This window comes from Heterocephalus glaber, unplaced genomic scaffold, assembly GCF_053883595.1.
Source record: "Heterocephalus glaber isolate CG9 unplaced genomic scaffold, H.glaber_assembly_v1.0 deba00001509, whole genome shotgun sequence".
Classification (NCBI taxonomy): Eukaryota; Metazoa; Chordata; class Mammalia; order Rodentia; family Bathyergidae; genus Heterocephalus; species Heterocephalus glaber.
Window position 1 is genome coordinate 28,448,348 of NW_028258325.1, and position 20,469 is coordinate 28,468,816.

A 20,469-nucleotide genomic window follows, 5' to 3' on the forward strand; every position below is an offset into this window, starting at 1 on the left:
ATTAAACTGCATTAAAAATGACACATAAAAATATAATCACAGAAAATATAAAGTAATATTCATTAGAATGAAATTCCTCCATCAGAATCCATTGTATTATTCTGTGGAATCACAAGCTAGCTCTAAGGATTTGTTTCATTTTTAACTATCTCCCCACTTAAAAAAAATGCAAGTGTATTTACCATGTTTATTTTGTATTCACAGAAACAAGAACAGTTCTGAAGAAGTTATTTAATAAATAGTTGCAAAAAAATGTGTACATTTTCTCTTGGGATTCACTTCAATTTCTGGGCAATGTGATATTCAAGTGCAGAACTTGAATTTTCATATGATTACATTATCAGTTTTCCATTTGTATATTTAGCAGTATAATTATTGTATACTTCATATATTTATGGCAACATGTGCCAAGCCAGGGAGAATATATGTATAAATTTTTAAAAATAATGTAGCAAATAGTTTTTTTTATACTCCCTTAATTACAAAATAAATGTTGTATTTTGTTAATTGAAAGAGGCAGTGTTGTGTCATCGATAAGAGCATGGGTTAAATACCAAATGGCTGAGTTCAAAGATGATCAGTTCGTATGTGTAAAGTGCTTAAAACAGTATCTGGCAGGCAGTACGTGCAGCACATAAATGGTTCTTAGTTTTTCTATCTTTAGCTTTGTTATAAGACATCTATGGAATAAAAAATCAGTAAACTGAAAATGAAGAAATAAAGCCAAAAGTACAATAGCCGAGGAAATATAATGAAACCTTGTATGCACTTTTTTCCTCACAGAGAGTTCAAGACTAAGAATTAGAATTTTAGAGAAATATTAAAAAGTGGCTTGGCTTGTTCTTTTTCTGGTCAAAAGCAAGGTTCTGCTTTAGTAAAGCAACATATGGAAGGTCCTCAGGTTGAGATATATGATGATCCTTGTGATTTTGTTCTAAACCTTTGATTTGTAGCCTGTAAATTGCATATAAATAATAAAGTTTACTTAAGTATTTAGGTAACAATTAAGCAATATCTATCAAAACTTTTATTTTCTTCACTATTATGAAAATCATCACTTATGTTTGGGACACAAACAGGAGCAGACATTGAACTAAGATGCATCTGTATGTGCAGTTTCTATTCATTGCATGGAGGGCAAGGAGGGTAGCTCCTTGCCCAGTTTGCTCAAGACTCTAGGTTTGATCCACAGCATTGCAAAAACATTTAAAAAATAAATTAGCCTAAACCAAACTAAAATAAAATAAAATAAAACCACTGAAGTGATAGTTGGTGTGGGAGATCAGATGAGAATTGAGGCCCTATTGGCCCCCTCTGTGAGCACAAAGGAGAAAGGCTGCACTCGGGGTGACAGCATATAGCAGGTTCTAGGGAAAAGTGAAGACAACTGAGATTAAGTTGTTTACCTGAGAATGAACTAACAGGTAATGGAATGCAGATGGATCCTGTGCTACTTTGACAGCTTGTACCCATGTTTGGGTGAATAAATGTAAGATGAGCGAGACACAGGGTGCTCTCCCACCTACTAGAGGTAAGAGGCCTCTGGCTGCCTGCATGTTAAACTGACGCCATATCTCTTTGTCATTCATCTTCATTCACCTCCTGGTCAGGGAGAACAAAGTAGCAGGCCTAGGTCTCCCACAAGTGGTGCATGGTGGGGAAAGTTTGGAGGACCTGGATGGCTCCCTGTGGGCAGCGCCTGGGGCAGGACGGACTTGAGACAGGCACCAAAGGCTGGCCAAGTGGCAGGTGTACTACAAGTTGGTAATACCAATATATGGAATATAATGTTTATAAATTAAATCTTATGCACCCAGTATTATTATCTGGCTTGGTTTTCTCACATCTTATTCAGTGAAGCTTATTGCAAGTGAAGAATGAGAAATGTAAATAAATATCAGGCCCAATGAGTAAAAAATGGAAGTGTGTTTAGATGAAAAGTTGTTTTCCTTCAAATATTGCATAGATTTCTTTTACTAATTAATTTTATATACACTTAATGATCACATTCATCATAGAGAATTTGTACCTGTATATAATGTATTTTAATTCTTTTGTTTTCCAAATTGCCTTCTTTACATACAGAAAAGGGTTGCTGGCTGTGTTAGAGTACAAGAAATGTCTTGCGAGGACCCCTCTGGGCAGGCCCACCAGCTGACAATGGGCCCAAGTGGGACCCAGTGGTTGCAGGCTGACCAGGACCTGCTTGCTCCGGCTTGCTCCATCAGCTTTCCACCAGCCACCAGGACAGAGTGAGGAGGACACCCCTGGGCAGACCCACCAGCTGAGGGCTAGGCCACAACAATACTCTCTCCCCCACCCTGGCCTATGGTCTTTTGGCTATGCAGCTACTTGGTTACACACTGCAGAGGCACAGGGGTACAAAAGCCATTGTCCTGATCTCCAGAAGTGAATCACAGAGAGAGTGCCTGTCTCAGGGTCCCTGATGAAAACAAGCCCACTGGAAAAGTGAAGAGAATCTCTGCAATAAAGGCACACCAGATCACCGTGATTGGTAAGTTGGAGAGATTATCAGCTCTCATCGGAAACTGGACTTTCTTTAGGGGAAAAGCAGCTGAGACTTGCAGTAGAAACTTGCAGAGTGCAACCCTGCAGGAGGACAGGGAGCTAAACTTGGGACTTGCAACTAGACATCTGCCTGAATCTCACGGGTCTGGGACTAGCTTACTGAGACTCATTGACTTATAACTGCACACTGCTGCCCACATTGTCTATTGTGACAGCAGAGACACACCTTGAAGGAGGCCCTTTATTTTTTAAAGGTGATAGATTAATAACCACCACAAATTGTCGTTCTTTAAGAGGTATTTGATGCTATGGTGTTGCTGATTGTCTGACTTGGGCTAAGGTGTCGTGATTGATCTAAATAGTTTTCCTTTCTGGTATAATGAAAATGAGATAGCCTCTGAGTCATTAGAGACTCAAAACCTAAAGACCAGCTATATCTGGTAAGCACCTCTGAGAAGCAATCATTCCATAAGGGTTTTAAATAGACCAAGAAAGATACTTACAATAAACAACTTCATAATATCAACACAGGAACCAAACCAGGGACAGTACCAAAAACAAAAATGAGAAGGCATTTAAGCAAGTCACAAACTCAGACTTCCACCCCACAAAAGGCAATTTCTGGGGGAAATGAGGTGCAAAAGTCTGATAATCAACCACCTAGACACCCTGAACTGATAGCACAGGAAGTAACAAAACAGATGCATGAGGCTTTAGAAAAATTCAAAGCAGAAATAATCTCCCAGATAACTACAGAGATGGTGAGCAGAATGAAAGACATGATTAGAGGCTCTAGAACAGAACTGATTAAAAAAATAGATGAGCTCAGAAACATGCTGGAAGCCAGGAATGCCCAGCATAAGAAAGAAATGGAAACCATGATCACCCAACATAAGAAATAAATGGAATCCATGAAACAGATTCAAACAGATATTCAGGAGATTAAAAACTCCATTAAAAGCATGCAGAGCAGATTAAGAGAATCTGAAGGTAGAATATCAGATATAGAAGGCAGGATTGTGGTGAAGGACCATGAAAACAGAGATTTCTTAAAAATAGTAAGGGACCATGGAAATCAATTCAACAGCTGGTAGATGACGCAAAGAAGAATAACATAAGACTGATAGGAATCCATGAAAAAACAGGAGAAAATACAATTGACATAAAAAACCTGTTCACAGAAGTAATAGTAGAAAACTTCCCAGACAGAGGAGGAGAACTGGACATACAGATAAGTGAGGCATATAGAACTCCACCCAGCCATGATCAAAAAAAATCTACACCTAGACATATAATAGTCAAGATCCCAGAAACCCAACAGAAGAACAAATTCTTACATGCAGTTAAAGAAAAGAAACAAATCACCTATAAAGGAAATCCCATCAGAATCACAACAGACTTCTCAACTCAAACCCTCAAATCAAGGAGTGCCTGGAGTGAAGAATTTCAAGCTCTAAAAGAAAATAACTTCCAACCTAGACTGTTGTATCTTGCAAAATTATCTTTCAAAATTGATGGGGAAATTAGATACTCCCATGACAAAGAACACCTGAGAAATTTCATGAACACCAAACCAGCACTCCAAGCAATTCTAAGGAATATCCTAGAAAAAGGCAACTAAGGACACAACTCCATGAGGCTCAGCAGAGGAAAGCCACCAGACAAGGTAAGAAACTAAAGGGAAAGGGAGAAAAAGAAGTAAGAGCCAACAACAGTAAAATATCATGACAAGGATGAGTCAATATCTCTCAATTATAACCATCAGTGTTAATGGCCTCAATTCACCAATCAAAAGAAGTAGACTGACAGAATGGATAAAGAAGCAAAATCCAACAATATGCTGTATAAAAGAAAAACACCTAACTCAAAAAGAAATTCATAGACTGAAAGTAAAAGGATGGAAAATGGCTCTCCATGCAACAGGAACCCAGAAGAAAGCAGGGGTAGCAATCTTATTTGCAGTCAAAGTAGATTTCAAACCAAAAGTAATTAAGAGAGACAAAGATGGTCATTACATCCTTGTGAAGGGAACAATCCAAGAGGAAGAGATGACAATCTTAAATATATATGCACTAAATATGAATGCCCCAAACTATACAAAACAAATATTAATTTACATGAAAAACCAACTAAGCACAATACAGGTGTAGTGGGGGACCTCAATACCCCACTATCACAAATAGACACATCATCTAGAAAAAAATTAACAATGAAATTCTAGAACTGAACCAAGCTATTGAACAAATGGACTTAATAGATATTTACAGAATGTTCCACCCCACAAAATCAGAATACACATTCTTTTCAGCTGCACATGGGTCATTCTCCAAAATAGACCACATGCTAGCTCACAGGACATGTCTAAGTCAATGTAAAACAATTGAAATTACCCCCTGTATATTATCAAATCACAGTGCAATAAAATTGGAGATCAATAACATGAGAAACTGCAAAACTCCCACAAACACCTGGAAATTGAATAACACCCTTCTAAACAACCAATGGGTCACAGAGGAAATTAAAGAAGAAATTAGACAGTTTCTACAAGTAAATGATAATACCACTACAACATTTAGGAATCTATGGGACACAATAAAAGCAGTTCTACCTGGGAAATTCATAGCAGTGAATGCCCATATTAGGAAAACAGAGAATTCAGATAAATAATCTAATGCAGAACCTCAAACTCTTAGAAAAAGAAGAGAATAACAAACCCAAAGCCCACACAAGAGAGGAAATTATAAAGATCCAAGCAGAAATAAATGCAATGGAAACTAAGAGAATGATACAAAAAATTAATGAATGAATGAGTTGGTTTTTTTGAAAGAATAAATAAAATTGATAAATCTTTAGCCAACCTTATCAAAAAAAGAAAGAAAAGGCTCAAATCCATGCAATTAAGAATGAAAAAGGGGAAGTCACAACAGAACCAGCAGAAATCCAGAGGATCATCAGTTCTTACTCTGAGAACCTGTACTCTAATAAAATTGAAAACACAGAAGAAATGGACAGATTCCTAGATACATATGAATTGCCAAAGTTAAATGAAGCAGATATAGAAATTCTAAACACCCCAGTTACAATGAGTGAAATTGAAAATGTAATAAAAAATTTACCAACAAAGAAAAGCCCAGGTCCTGATGGCTTCACTGCTGAATTCTACAAGACATTTAAAGAAGAACTAATACCATTACTCTTTAAACTCATCAAGGAAATTGAAAGGGAAGCAAGGTTTCTGAATTCATTCCTGGAAGCAACTGTTACTTTGATTCCAAAACCAGGAAAAATCACAACCCAAAAAGAGAAACACAGGCCAATCTCCCTAATGAACATAGATGCAAAAATCCTCAACAAGATACTGGCAAACAGAATACAGAGGATCATCAAGAAGATCATACACCCCGACCAAGTCAGATTTATCCCAGGGATGCAAGGATGGTTCAACATTCGTAAATAAATAAATGTAATACACTATATTGACAGAGTCAAGGACAAAACCATATGATCATCTCAATAGATGCAGAAAAGGTATTTGACAAAATCCAACAACCATTCATAATAAAAACCCTACAGAAAATTGGAATAAAAGGTCTTTATCACAATCAGATTAAGGCTATCTATGAAAAACCAACAGCCAACATCATACTAAATGGTCAAAAACTGAAAACTTTCACCCTAAAATCAGGAACAAGACAAGGATGCCCACTATCACCACTCCTGTTCAATATAGTTCTGGAAACATTAGCCATAGGAATTAGAAAAGAGAAAGAAATAAAAGGAATAAAGATATGGAAGAAGTGAAATTTTCATTATTTGCTGATGATATGATACTTTACATAAAAGACCCAAAAAACTCTACCAAAAGACTTCTGGACTTAATTGCCAGATTCGGTAGAGTATAGCTGGGTATAAGGCCAACACGCCAAAAATGATAGTCTTCTTATACACAAATTGCAGACTCACTGAGAGAGAAATTAGGGAAACAATTCCTTTCACAATAAGCATCCAAAAAAAAATGAAATATCTAGGAATCAATCTAACAAAGGAAGCAAAAGACCTCTATGCTGAAAACTACAGCACCCTGAAAAAGGAGATCTAGGAGGATATAAGAAAATGGAAAGACATCCCTTGTTCTTGGGTAAGAAGAATCAATATAGTGAAAATGGCCATACTTCCAAAACTGCTATGTAGATTTAATGCAATGCCTATTGAAATTCCAGCAATATACTTCACAGAGCTAGAGAAAACAATCCAAAAATTCATTTGGAACCAGAAGAGACCTAGAATAGAAAAAGCAATTCTAGGCAACAGAGACATGGCTGGGGGTATCACAATACCCAACTTGAAGCTACACTACAAAGCTACTGTGATAAAAACAGCATGGTACTGGCAAAGAAACAGACCCGAGGATCAGTGGAATAGATTAGAAGATCCAAAAACAACTTCAGACTTACTCAGCCACCTCATGTTTGACAAAAGTGCCAACCACCCTCATTGGATGAAAGATAGCCTATTTAATAAATGGTGTTGGAAAAACTGGATTTCAACCTGTCAGAGATTAAAACTAGACCATATCTATCACCATGTACTAAACTGAGATCTAAGTGGATTAAAGATCTAAATATTAAGACAGAAACACTAAACTTGCTGGAAGATAAGTTAGGTGGAACTCTTGAAGATATTGGCATAGGAAAAGACTTTATGAACAAAACCTCAGGAGCACAGGAACTAGCAGAAAGAATCAACAACTGGGATTTCATCTTATTAAAAACCTTTTGCACTGCAAGAGAAACCACCAACAGAGCTCACAGACAACCTACAATGTGGGAAAAAGTTTTTAGCAGCTGTAACTCACACAAAGGGCTACTATCTAGAATATATAAAGACTGAAAAAAATCAGACCCCCCAAATTCAAACACCCAATTCAAAAATGGGCCTCTGAAATGAACAGACATTTCTCAGACAAAGAAGTAACAGCAGCAAATAAACATATGAAAAACTGTTCAACATCACTGGTCATTCAAGAGATGCACATGAAAACAACACTGAGATTCCACCTCATTCCAGAAAGAATGGCTGCTATCAAGAAATAAACCAATAACAAATGCTGGCAGGGATGTAGAGAGAAAGGAACCCTTCTCCATTGTTGGTGGGAGTGCAGACTGGTGCAACCACTATGGAAATCAGTGCGGAGATGCTTCAAAGAACTAGGGCTGGAGATCCCATTTGACCCAACTATTCCCCTGCTGGGTATTTTCCCAAAAGAATTAAAAGAATCATACCACAGTAATATATATGCGCCCATGTTTATAGCTAGCGGCACAGCTTGTAATAGCTAAAGCTTGGAAACAGCCCAAGTGCCCATCAACTGGAAACTGAATAAAGAAGATGTGGTTATTTTTATAAAATGGAGTACTACTCAGCCTTAAAGGATGAGAAACTAGAGTCATTTATAGCTAAATGGATGCATATTGAGGCCATACTCTTAAGTGAAATAAATAAGACACACATGTGTAAAGGCCGAATAGTTTCTCTAGTGTGAGAAACTGAGAGTGTAAATAAGGACTAAAAGGATTAATAAATAATAATTGATACTTTGACTAGGAAAAGTTCCAAGGGGGTAGGGGTGGTGGGAGGGGAAGGGGAAAGGAAAGAATGGAAAGGAAAAATTATGAGGAAAGAAAACAAAATGGAAACGAAGTATGTAAATAAGGAAGGGTTTGGGGGTGAAGGGCGCACAGGTAATGGGGAAAAAATGAGAACCAAGATACATCATGTACAGGTACAAGCACCCAAAGATAAATGTAAATGTATTGTATACCTACAATGTACCAATGAAAGAATTTAAGAAAAAAAATGTCTTGGATGTAGTGAAGTATGAGTTAAGTTTTCGGAATCAACTTTTGTCTTTACTGTAGTGTAGCAGCTCTACATATGATTGTGTGAGCATAACTTGAAGTATTAGAAAACTTGAAAGGATTTCCTACTGTGGGCTTTAATCAATTAATGCTGGTTAGTCAATTTTACTAAATGAAAGTACCAAATATACATGATATTTGAACGTTTTTTCATAAATGTTAAGAGATTTAAGAAGCAAATTGCATATGTTAAATATTTATAGGTGGAGAAAAGTTTCCCATTGCCTAAGGGAGAATATGAACAATAGAAGCAACATGATATCTTTAGAAGTTCTCAAAAAAACTGAAACAAACACTACATTATTTTTGTTTATAACTTCATGTCTTTTTGTTCAATATCAATGAACTTGAATACTCATACATGCATATATACTCTCTACATATGTAAATGCATACACATATGCATACACAAAATGCTAGCACCACTCTGTCATGCATTAAGGGAATGTGTGCATGGATATAAAACTTTGTGTGTAAGACATTTACTAATAAGAAGCTCTATAGATACCAGAGGTTATACACATCAGGGCTTCCACATATTATCCAAGAAAATACGTCTATAATGTAAAGAATGACAATTGTTGAAGTTTACTGGAGCTAGTGATTCAAGAAAACAGGAAAGAAATTCTCCCAATCCTTTGAGTTCTGAAATAGTTTACCACACAAAAATATCCTCTTTCCCCATAGTCTTAGGTTATGTTTTCAGATGCTCCCTTGGTTTCCTATGACAGATCATCTCTTTCTTTGTCTGATAAAATATTAGATGAAGGTTTTCTCATAACTGATAAACTAAAACTAAACGTTTGTCAATGAAGTTTGGATTAAGATTCTCTCTTTCCCTCGGCTCCTGCCTGAACTTTGGGTGATCTTCAGCCTGAGCCAGGAAACAGTCCCTCCTTAAGGCCCTTCTGGAGGTTAGGCTGACCTCAGGGCCAAATATTCTCTGGGCAGCCCTGCCACCCTGGCTCATCTCTTCTCCCTGGCCCTCATTCTGTCTGGCCTTGATTACTTCTTAGAAAGCCCTTTCCTTCTCCCCTTTGTGATGCTACCAGATTCTCCCTATTTCAGTAATCATCCTCTCTCTCCTCCTGTCCTACTCCCTGCACTGTCGTAGTCCCTTCAGTCCCTCTTGAAGCAAAGTTTCTCCTTAACTAAGTTCAGAATTGTTTTTCTTTGACAAAGGAAATGTGAAAACTGAAAAAGAGAAGCCACATGGGGACACAAAGCAATTACTGACATTACAAAGATAAGTTTTCATGATTGCTCTACTCATAGAAATATAAACTAAGAACCAGAAAACCTGAAATCATTTCCTGGCTGTGTCTCTTTACAGCTGGTGTGACCTTGGGGAAGTCATAAAACTTTTGAGACTTGAATTTCTTCTTTTGAAGCAGGAATCACAATGCTTACCTACAGGCATACTGCAAAGATGGGATGAATAACACATAGAAAAGAGTTTACCAAATTTTAAGGTTCTTTCATTTTACACTTATTACCTATACAAGACTCCTGTCTAAAAGGATGGCTTAAAATTTTTGCAAGTTATCAATGGTGATCAACCCTGCAGGGGAAAATAAAAGGCAAATAGAGCAAAATAAAACATACACAGAAATAACTCCACATATGTCTTATTTACTTGATTTAACTTGCCTAAGTTTTTACTGAAGACTTTTAAGCCGCCCAGGGAGAATTATCAAAAGGATAGTTAAGACTAGACCTCACTATAGCAAAAATGAAATGTTTCAAGAATTAATTGAAATGTACTTAAAAACATGCCAATTTATATAGTTATAAAATACTGCAAGCCATCATTTTAGAAATATTTTGGAAATTAATTTAACAAAAATTTTAAATGAAGGAAAAATTTTTTATAAACCAAGTTAGGAACTAGGCTGTCTTTGTTTGAAGCTTAGCAAAATTATACTGTTTAAGGCTACAGAATCTATCTTCTACTACGAAAGTCTTTTTTTGTAATTAAGACTAAAAACATATTAATTTCTTTTATCTGGTGCAGAGGAGTAGCAGTTTTAGTCTTAATTTAACTTTTCAGACTCAGGGAGATGCATTTTTAAGGTTTATCCCTAGAGGCTAGAGTAGTACTTTAACATTTTTTTTCTTTTTCCTATTGAACTATTTCTTCCTTCCTGAATATTTTTGCAAATGTCTTAATATCATAAAGCAATATAAGTATATCATATTTCCTATTATATATTATAAACAATGGCATACTAATCATTTTGGATTCAGGTCTATTACTCTACTTTAATTTGGACAGCTTTTTAAAACTTTATACACATTTTTCGTACAACAACAACAAAAAAATTTCTCTCAAATTTACACATAACCTATTCAAAGACTGCATATAATACTATATCTAATATACTTACATAATATTGAAAAAAATCAAGAACATTACATAAAATTAAATTTTAAATCACGTGCATACCTCAGATTTGAGTGATACCTCATTTAAGTAATGTATTTCCATTACCTTTCATTTCAGCTATATCAGAATTATGAGTCCAAAGTTTTATTGTTATTTAGTTTTTATATATTTTTCTCAAGATTGTCACTTTTCAAGAAAAAAACTTAAGTGGTAAAATATTTTTAAACATCAAAGCAGCCATACTAATGTATTTTAAAGTATTTTTTCTACACTGGTAGAACATAAATCCACAAGAGTATGATGCAGTAGTTATTGCAATGCCTAGAAATCATGAAACTTTGTCCTGGTTTTGCAAATTTTAACATAAATATCTTTGGACTTAGGTTTACTCCTTTACAAAATGACATATGTAAATCAGACATTCCATAAGAAAGCTGAAAAAGTCAGTGTTCTGGGATCTAGTTCAATTAATTTTGATTTTCAGATATACTCTTCTCTGTGGGATAATTTTCTGCTAAATAAAAGAAAAATTTCTCGAATTTGGTGCATCAAGCATTCATTATTTTATCATATATGAACAAAAGAGTAATCACAAATAAAACCCTGCTTAGTACATACCACACTATATCTAATATTGCATTATTTTAATATGTGTGTGAATAATTATGCAAAACCTTTAATTTTTTCAAATTTCTTCCATCTTTATCTAAGCATTCCACTAGAACAAATATTACCAACTATCATAGTCCATTCAGGTTGTTATAACAATACCGTAAAAACTAGTTAGGCATCAAAAGTTAAATGTAGTTATTTATCAAAGAAATTTATTTCTCATACTTCTGAAGACTAGGAAATTCAAGATAAAGAGCATGTTTAAAGCTTGCTATCTGATGCATACACATAAAACTGGTTCTACTTAAAGAGTAAGGGAGTTCTCTGGACCCGAGGACCAGTGGAACAGATTAGAAAATGCAGAAACAACTCCAGACACACTCAGCCACCTCATCTTTGACAAAGGAGCCAAACAACCTCACTGGAGGAAAGATAGCCTCTTTAATAAATGGTGCTGGAAAAATTGAGTTTTAACTTGTCCAAGATTAATACTAGACCTATATCTCTTACCATGCACTAGACTAAAATCAAAATGGATCAAAGATCTAAATATTAAAACAGAAACACTAAAATAGCTGGAACAGAGGTTAGATAGAACTCTTGAAAAAATTGGTATAGGAAAAAATTTCATGAGTAAAACTTAGTCATACATAAACTAGCACAAAGAATCAACATCTGGGATTTCATCTTATTAAAAAGCTTCTGCACAGCAAGAGAAACCACCAACAGAATGAAGAGACAACCCACAATGTGGGAACAATTTTTTACCAGGTGTTCCTCAGACAAAGGTCTATACCTAGAATATATAAAGAACTTAAAGAAACCAAACTTGCTAACTTTAAAGACCCAATCCAAAAATGGGCATCTGAAATGAATAAACGTTTCTCAGACAAAGAAGTAAAAGCAGCAAATAAACATATGAAAAAATGTTCAACATCACTGGTCATTCAGGAGATGCAAATGAAAACAACACTGAGATTTCACCTCACTCCAGAAAGAATGGCTATCTAGAAATCAACCAATAACAAATGCTGGTGGGGTTTTGGGGAAACAGGAATGCTTCTCCATTGCTGGTGGGAGTGTGGAATGGCACAACCACTGTGGAAATCAGTATGGAGATTCCTCAAAAAACTAGAATTAGAGGTCCCATTTGACTCAGCTATTTCCCTGCTGGGTATCTTCCCAAAAGAATTAAAAGAATCATACCACAGTGATATATGCTCACCTATGTTTATAGCGGCACAGTTTGTAATAGCTAAAACTTGGAAACAGCCCAAATGCCCATCAACTGGAGACTGGATAAAAAAAATGTGATTTTTAAAAAATAAAATGGAGTACTACTCAGCCATAAAGAATGAGAAACTAGAGACATTTATAGCTAAATGGATGCACATTGAGGCCATACTCTTAAGTGAAAGAAATAGGACACACGTGTAAATACTGAATAGTTTCTCTGGTGTGAGAAACTGAACATGTAAATAAGGATCAAAATGTATAATAGATAATATGAAATAGGAGGAAAAGATCCAAAGGTGAAGGTGAAGTGGGAGGGGTAGGGAAAAGGAAAGAAGGGAAAAGAATAAATAAGGAAAAAACAGAAACAAAGTCTTTGTAAACAGAGAGGGGTAGAGGAGTTGATAGGATGGCAAAGGAATGGGGAAAAATATAGGAACTAAGATATATCATGTAATCATATTGTATACCTAAAATGTATCAATAAACTTAATTTTAAAAGAAGGTAGTTCTCTGGATCCTATTGTATATGGGCAGTAATCCTATTTGGGAGCTCTGTCTTCCTAATCTAAACACTTTCCCTAAAAATTCATGTTATACCTTTGAACTTTGGGGATTAGGGTCTCAAAAATATGAATTTTGGAGGGACATGAACATTAAGATCATAGTACTTATATATTTGGCTATATTTTTCTGAGATTTCTCTAATATTAATGGAAGTAGAATGCAGTTTTGTAACACATCCTTATTCTCTGAATGGGTTTAATTATTTGTTTAGCTGTATTGAGCGTGTAGAACTCATTGGAATCACATTTTGGCTCTGTTTATTTTTACAAACATAAAATAAATAGACTTCTTCCAAATGAAAGATATCTTTCTCAAAGTTGTGCCTTGGGTGGCAGACCTTTCAAACTGTATGTTTTCTGTCACCTACAGTGAACTGCGGGAGAGCTCAGATCCTCAGCTCTGCCTTCCTTTGACACTGACAGTACTTTACTCCTCAGTAAACCAGTTTACTTTTCTGACTCTTTTTATTTGTAGAACACAAATAATAGTCTTTGCTTTGTGTGAGTAGCAGGATTACTCTCAAGATCAAAGTAACTAGTACATATCAAAGTGACATGTGAACAATGAACTATAAGTGATGTTTCAGACAAACTGAAATGACACTTATGTGGATGTCCCTTCGTGGATATTTACTGCTGGTGACTCATCTGCTTTATCATCCAGGGCTCATATTTAAATGATTGGTATTTACAATTTCTGCTTGTAAAATACTTTCTGTTTCAAGAACTCACTGTTTGGTAATCATCATTATATTTTTCTGTTACTTCTGTTCTATTTCTTCTCACAGAAAAAGTTAGCTAGCCGAAATATTAGAAAGTTTAACCAAATGCATTTTGTAAATGACAATCTGAGAGTAACTTTGTTTCAGATGGAAAATATGAATATTTTTAGATGGGAAAATATTCTCCAAATCTCCACAGAAGCCTTTACTCCATATGTAGGTCAAATGCATCTATTTTTTTTTGTTCAGTCCAACTCAAAGTCTAATCTCTGAGCATTCCTACACAAAGCATGGATACTTTAACACTAGATAGAAGTTTAAGGTCATAAAATTAGGAGAAGACGGGAGTTCAAAATTACCCTTCCTTGGTCTTTATTTGCCTAGAGAAATACTAGGAATAGTAGCATTGAGATAAACCCACCAAAAAGCCATGAAACTACTAGTATAAGATATTAATTTGCTATAATCCACAGTAGTTTCATGTCTCAAATCATCTCATGCCAGGAAATATATTTTGATTAATTGGAATGGTCACTGAATTACCCACACAATTTAAATTTTCCATTCTTTCTCTTGCATTTCATCTAGTCTTATCTCATCAAAATTGTACCTCCTACTTCATCCTTCTCTTAAATTCAGAATTAATATTTCTTGGATTCATGCATTCCACAATTTTAAAATATCAGTCAACAACTTTTTTTCTTCCATTTCTCTTTGTTCCAAATACCCAGGTCAATGATAACTATGGGACTGAGAATAGAGTAATATAGATAGAATATTGTTCTCAGAAATTGAGACAGTGTTTTAGTATCCCTCTGAGAGAAGTTTTTTTAAGTTTCTATTGAACTTTGACACATGGAATAACAAATATTGTCTTGTGAAAAAATACCCACTCCTTGTGAAATGGTTTTATTACTTATTTCATGTCTAGTACATACAAAGCTTCAAAATATCCTATTCTATGATGTTTATGGTCATGGAATTCAGATCACATGACACAGGGACTAGATAATTTCTTTATTTAGACAAAATAAAATATAATTTACAACTTTAGTTTTCTAGAACTGTTGTAATAAAGTGCCTCAGATTAAGTTACTTACATAACACAAATTCTCACACTTTAAAGGCTGAAAGTTAGTTCAAGGTGGCAGCAAGACTAGTTTATTCAGTGGTCTGTGAGAAATGTCTTTTTCAGATTCTTATGGTTTTCGAACAATCTTTGGTGTTCTTTGGCATGTACAGTCATCACTCTTGTCTCTATCTTTATTTACATGCTTTATATGGTTGTTTGAGATTTCCTCTTAACTTCCTTTTCTTAGAACACCTTATAAGACTTTCTTATGAGGACATCTTTGAGGTCAAAATGGTTTGTAGATTTAACTGAAGTGAAGTGTTGACATAAGTGAATTGTGGATTAATGTGAGACTTTTTATTTGAGCATGTCACTCATGACCTTGAATGTCAATATGAATTGGTTAGATGTTACTTTAGAGAATGGGATATCATTACAGTAAGGAAACAGGCATGTTGAGGCATGTTTAGGAAGAATAACATAAGATAATTTGCAGAGTGGAGTTTTGCAGACATAAAGCCTGCTAGAGCAAAATGCAGTAGTTATGAAAAATGACTGCAATGAATGAAGGATATTGAAAATATACCAAAATGATTCAACCTGTAGAATTTTACAAAAGTAATGTAACAGAATTTGGAAGAGAAATAAAGCGGTTGTGATATAAATGAATCTCTAAAGCTTTAATTCTGTGTAATTTCAAGAAACATAGTTCCTTTGACATATACAAAATATAAGACAGGGGAACTGTTCTAAGGTTAAATATTTTATAGTTTAGATATGTGTTTTAATATTAGCAAAGTAATTGATAAAAAATGTGTTCAAACCACACACACACAAAAAGGCCTAAGACTCAGAAGAAAGGAGTGTGCTAAAGGCAGAACTTGTAAGATAAATCACTTTTCTTGGAGGAAAAGGTGATACAGAGAAAATCATAGCACAACAATGTTTGCAAGCCATCCATCTAATGTTAGCCTCTGGTAGTTTAATACTATTTGCTAGAATTTCTGTACCATCAATTTTTTTAAATGGTACTTTTCTCATGATAATAATGAGTTAGAGTATTACTCATCATTTTGATTCCATAGCTATTTTGTTTATGCATTATATTGGAGCCATCTCTGTTAGACAATATATTACTTTCAGAAGCAATTAAGGATAATACATTCTAACTCCATTACCTGTATGTATGTTTAATTTTATTTCTGCCCTACAATTAAAAGTGAAGATCTTGTGATTATTCACTCTTCAGTATCAACAGCTGTAATATGGATGTTATTAAATTATTCTCACTAACTTTCATCAATCTAATGCATATCTGAGAATTACTGAAATATGTAATAATTTGTTGCATTGTTCTGTGTTATACAGCTCTGTGTTAAACTATACAACATAGCTCCTCAGTTCACATATCAAAAAGTACAATTACATAAAAGAAAAAGATGTGACACACATGTGTAAATACCAAATAGCTTCTCTGGTGTGAAATATTAAAAGGGTAAATAAGGTCCAAATGATATAATTGATAATGTGAAATAGGAAGAAAAGGTCTAAAGGAGTTGAGGAAGTGGAAAGCATAGGGGAAAGAAAAGAAGGGAAAAGAAAAAATATAAGAAAATGAAAAAATGGAAACAAAGTCTCTGTAAGTAGGGAAGAGTGGAGAGGGTGAAGGGAGGGCAGGGAAATGGGGGAAAAAAAGAACCAAGATACATCATGTAAAGGTACAAGATCCCAGCGATGAATGTAGCTGTATTTTATACCTAAAATGGACCAATAAACTTAATGAGAAAAAGAAAAAAAAAAGATGTGAATTTAAAACATTTTTATATCAGATTTTCCTTGAAGAATGTTACATCTTATTAGTGTTCATTAATCTGCCTCAAAATAACAAGTAAACTATTCACACCAACTACAAATATAAAACTCTCTGTAACCATTACTTCATAAAAAATAGTGAATTAAAAAATTATGACTGCCACAAATCACAACCCAGATACCTCAAAAATTACCTGATTTACATTTTCTTTGCTTAAATAAGTTTAGGCAAGCAACCACATTTCTCCTAAATTCATCTGCCTCTTTTGTGAAATATAAATCATGGTGCCAGATTTGGTCAGTCCATGGTATTCTTGTAATGATAAATGACTTGATACATAATTAAAATGGCTTATAAATTATAAAGTATATGTTATGATTTACCCAAGTTTAAATATCTTAAAACAAAACTATCATAGAAAGAAACAAAGTATCTGTCCATTGACTCCCACATGACACCACTGAGATAAACTTTTTATTTCTATTTTTTTAATTTTATAAACAAATAAAACAAATTGTTAACAAAATAATAAGAGAATATCAATTGTTAATGCGCTATGTTAGAGATTACTGGTGCTTGATTTCTTCACCACCCATTTTTGCTATTTTCCAACCTACCTTACTGTAGCTGATGCCGTTGATATTACAGTGAAGCCATTCTTCACAATTTACCTAAGAGTTTCTAATTTTTAAAATAAAAATATTCTCATTTATCTAGAATTCTAAGATGGATTTAAGAAAAACTGCTTTAGAAAAGTAGAACTTGGAAAAATTTTACTCCTGCCACTTTTCCCATCAATTCCCCTTCAAGGCAGAGCAAATAAGTGGACAATGTAAGTAATGTCCATCCCTGACCTTCACCTCTATCTCCAATTCCATGATGTCTTTCAGATTCTCCCAGGTGGAATACTATAGCAATCACCACTACTCCTTCATGAAATAACTTTCCCCTTGCTTTCTGAAATACTACATCATTTTCCAGGACATTTGGGTCTTTTTTGCAAGTACCTTTCCTGATTATTTCTTTTTCATCTGGCATTTAAATACTGGAATGCTTGAGATTCAGTAATTTCCTTCTCCTCTAGTTTTTTTCTGTGAATAATAATACCAGTATCTTGGGTTCCTCTAGCTATATGCTTCTTTCTAAATTTATATAGCCAAAATAGTATGTACTGTTTTAAATAATTAGTATAAATTTCTTATTTAGTATTTTATGTGCATTTTCATTTATCACTTCTAAAATTTTACACTTTCAATATTTTTGCTTTCTGGTTTTTTTTTTCTTAGAAAGTGATCATCAGTTCTATTGAGATGAAGATACCAAAGACCACCATGGACACTTTCTGCTTATTCATATCCAACATTTATTCATCAGCAGCTTAACTTGATTTTACTAACAAAAATAATCTGTACTATAGCTATTTCTTCCTTTTCTACTGCCAATACTCTCCCTACTTCCCTCTTTAATTAACTGAAGGATAGTCAGATTTTATGTGGAAAACACTCCCTATATCTAATATATCAAAGACTTTAAAAAATCTACACATCTCCAATTTTCTTCACAAATTTTAAAAACACCAAGCAATTATCCACTGAGTATCTCACTTACTTCATCTGGGGTTGTTGATTTTACTTGGACCCTTTATTTTAATCTATTAAAGTATTAAATGATTTTCTTCCTTGAGAACTCTGCAAATATGGCTATTTTTGACATGAATGTAACCAGTACACATTACATATCTCCTAACTCTTTCCTTTACCTCTTACCTAGATATCATCAGTTAATTCAGGGGACATCTTGTCACTCTCTTTGAATGACCTTCCCTATTGCAAATATACCTACATAAATTATATTTCATACTTGTGCTGTTTTCCTTGTGAAATTTAATACATGTTAAATATTTGTTTATTATGCTATTCACATAATGTCTCTTTACCATTTTAATGATATACTCAAAGAGGATAAAGACCACTATCCATCTAAAAACTACCTCTGTACACAGAACACACTACATTTGCTTTTTAAATTTACATATGAATGACAGTAACTGGATTACAAAAAAATAACTTCCTATATTCGAAAAATATCAAGAAAGAAAATATATTGATTTCTTCCCACCAAATAAGCTCCAGACACTTTGGCCTTACCCGTATGCTCTCACACACAAGAAAATTTCTATATCATACTTACTATTTTACAGTGTTCTCATTATGCCTATATGATTAGTGATTTTAATTTGTAAGCATGGCACCTAAAATTTAGAATAGGTGAGTTTTTCCCCCCACAAAGCATCCTGCCTATTTTTTGATTCAGGAAGTAAGTATAAAAAACATTTCAGGTGAATACATTTAAAAGGAAGATTTTCATATCTATACATTACAGTTAAGTCTGTCATTTTTCCATTAAGCACCATTAAGTTCAAAGCATGACTTTTCTGCAAAAAAATCAATGTGCATCTACTTCCAGCCCACCTTTGCTTCTACCAGCACAGCTGGGTTTGGTGGAAGACTGTGTTACTAAGGGTTAAGATTGGAAGAGCTCAGGAAAGAATATTATTTCTTCTTTTTAAATCCCCTTTCTCTCTCCTCCATTGTACTATGATCTGATAATATGCTTGGAATAATTTCAAATCCTTTGCATTTACTTGAGCATGTTTTATGAGTTAGTATGTTGTCTATTTTGGAGAATGTCCCACGTGCTACTAAGAATGTGGATTCTCTTTGTTGGATGGAACATTCTGTAGATAAATATTATATTCTTTTGAAAGTTACATTCAAGTCTAATGTTTCTTTGTTGATTTTTTATCTACTTGACCTATCTATTTCTGACAGTGGGGTATTGTAATGTCTTATTATAATTGTATTGGTGTTTATCTCATAATTTATGTCCATTATTGTTTGTTTTATGAAGTTGACTGTGCCTGTGTTTGGTACATATATGTTTATAATTATTATCTCTTCCTGTTGAATTGTTCCTTTAACCAATATGTAGTGGCCTTCTTTGTCTCTTCTGATCAGTTTTGGCTTGAAAATCAATTTGTCTGAATTTTGGATAGCTGCTCCTTTGCTCCAGGCTTCCACTGCATGGAATATTGTTTTCCATCCTCCAACTATTAATATGTGAATTTCTTTTTGAATTAAATATATTTCTTGTATATTGCATATCATTGGGTTGTGTTTCTTAATCCATTCTGCCAATCTGTGACCATTGATTGATGAATTGAGACTATTCACATTCAGCATATTCCTGTCATTGCATTATTTTTCTTTTACTTATTTCCTTATTTTTTTCCTTTCCTTAGCTGATCATCCTGCCAAGTGTATTAGTTCTATTCTATTTTACTTTTTAGCATTGTTGGCTTCTTTGTCTCTCTCAAGTATCCTTGAGATTTTTTTTTTTTTTTGGAATACTGGTTTGATGGTAATGAATTTCTTGAAGTGTTTCTTGTCCTGGAAGTATATTATTCATCCATCAACTTTGAAGGAACATTTTTCAGAATATATAAGTCAGAGTTGGAAATTATTACCTTCCATGACTTCCTTCCATTTGTGCAGCCAGAAGAGGAGAACAGGAACACACCTGTAAACCTAGCACTTGGGAAACTGAGGCAGAAGGATC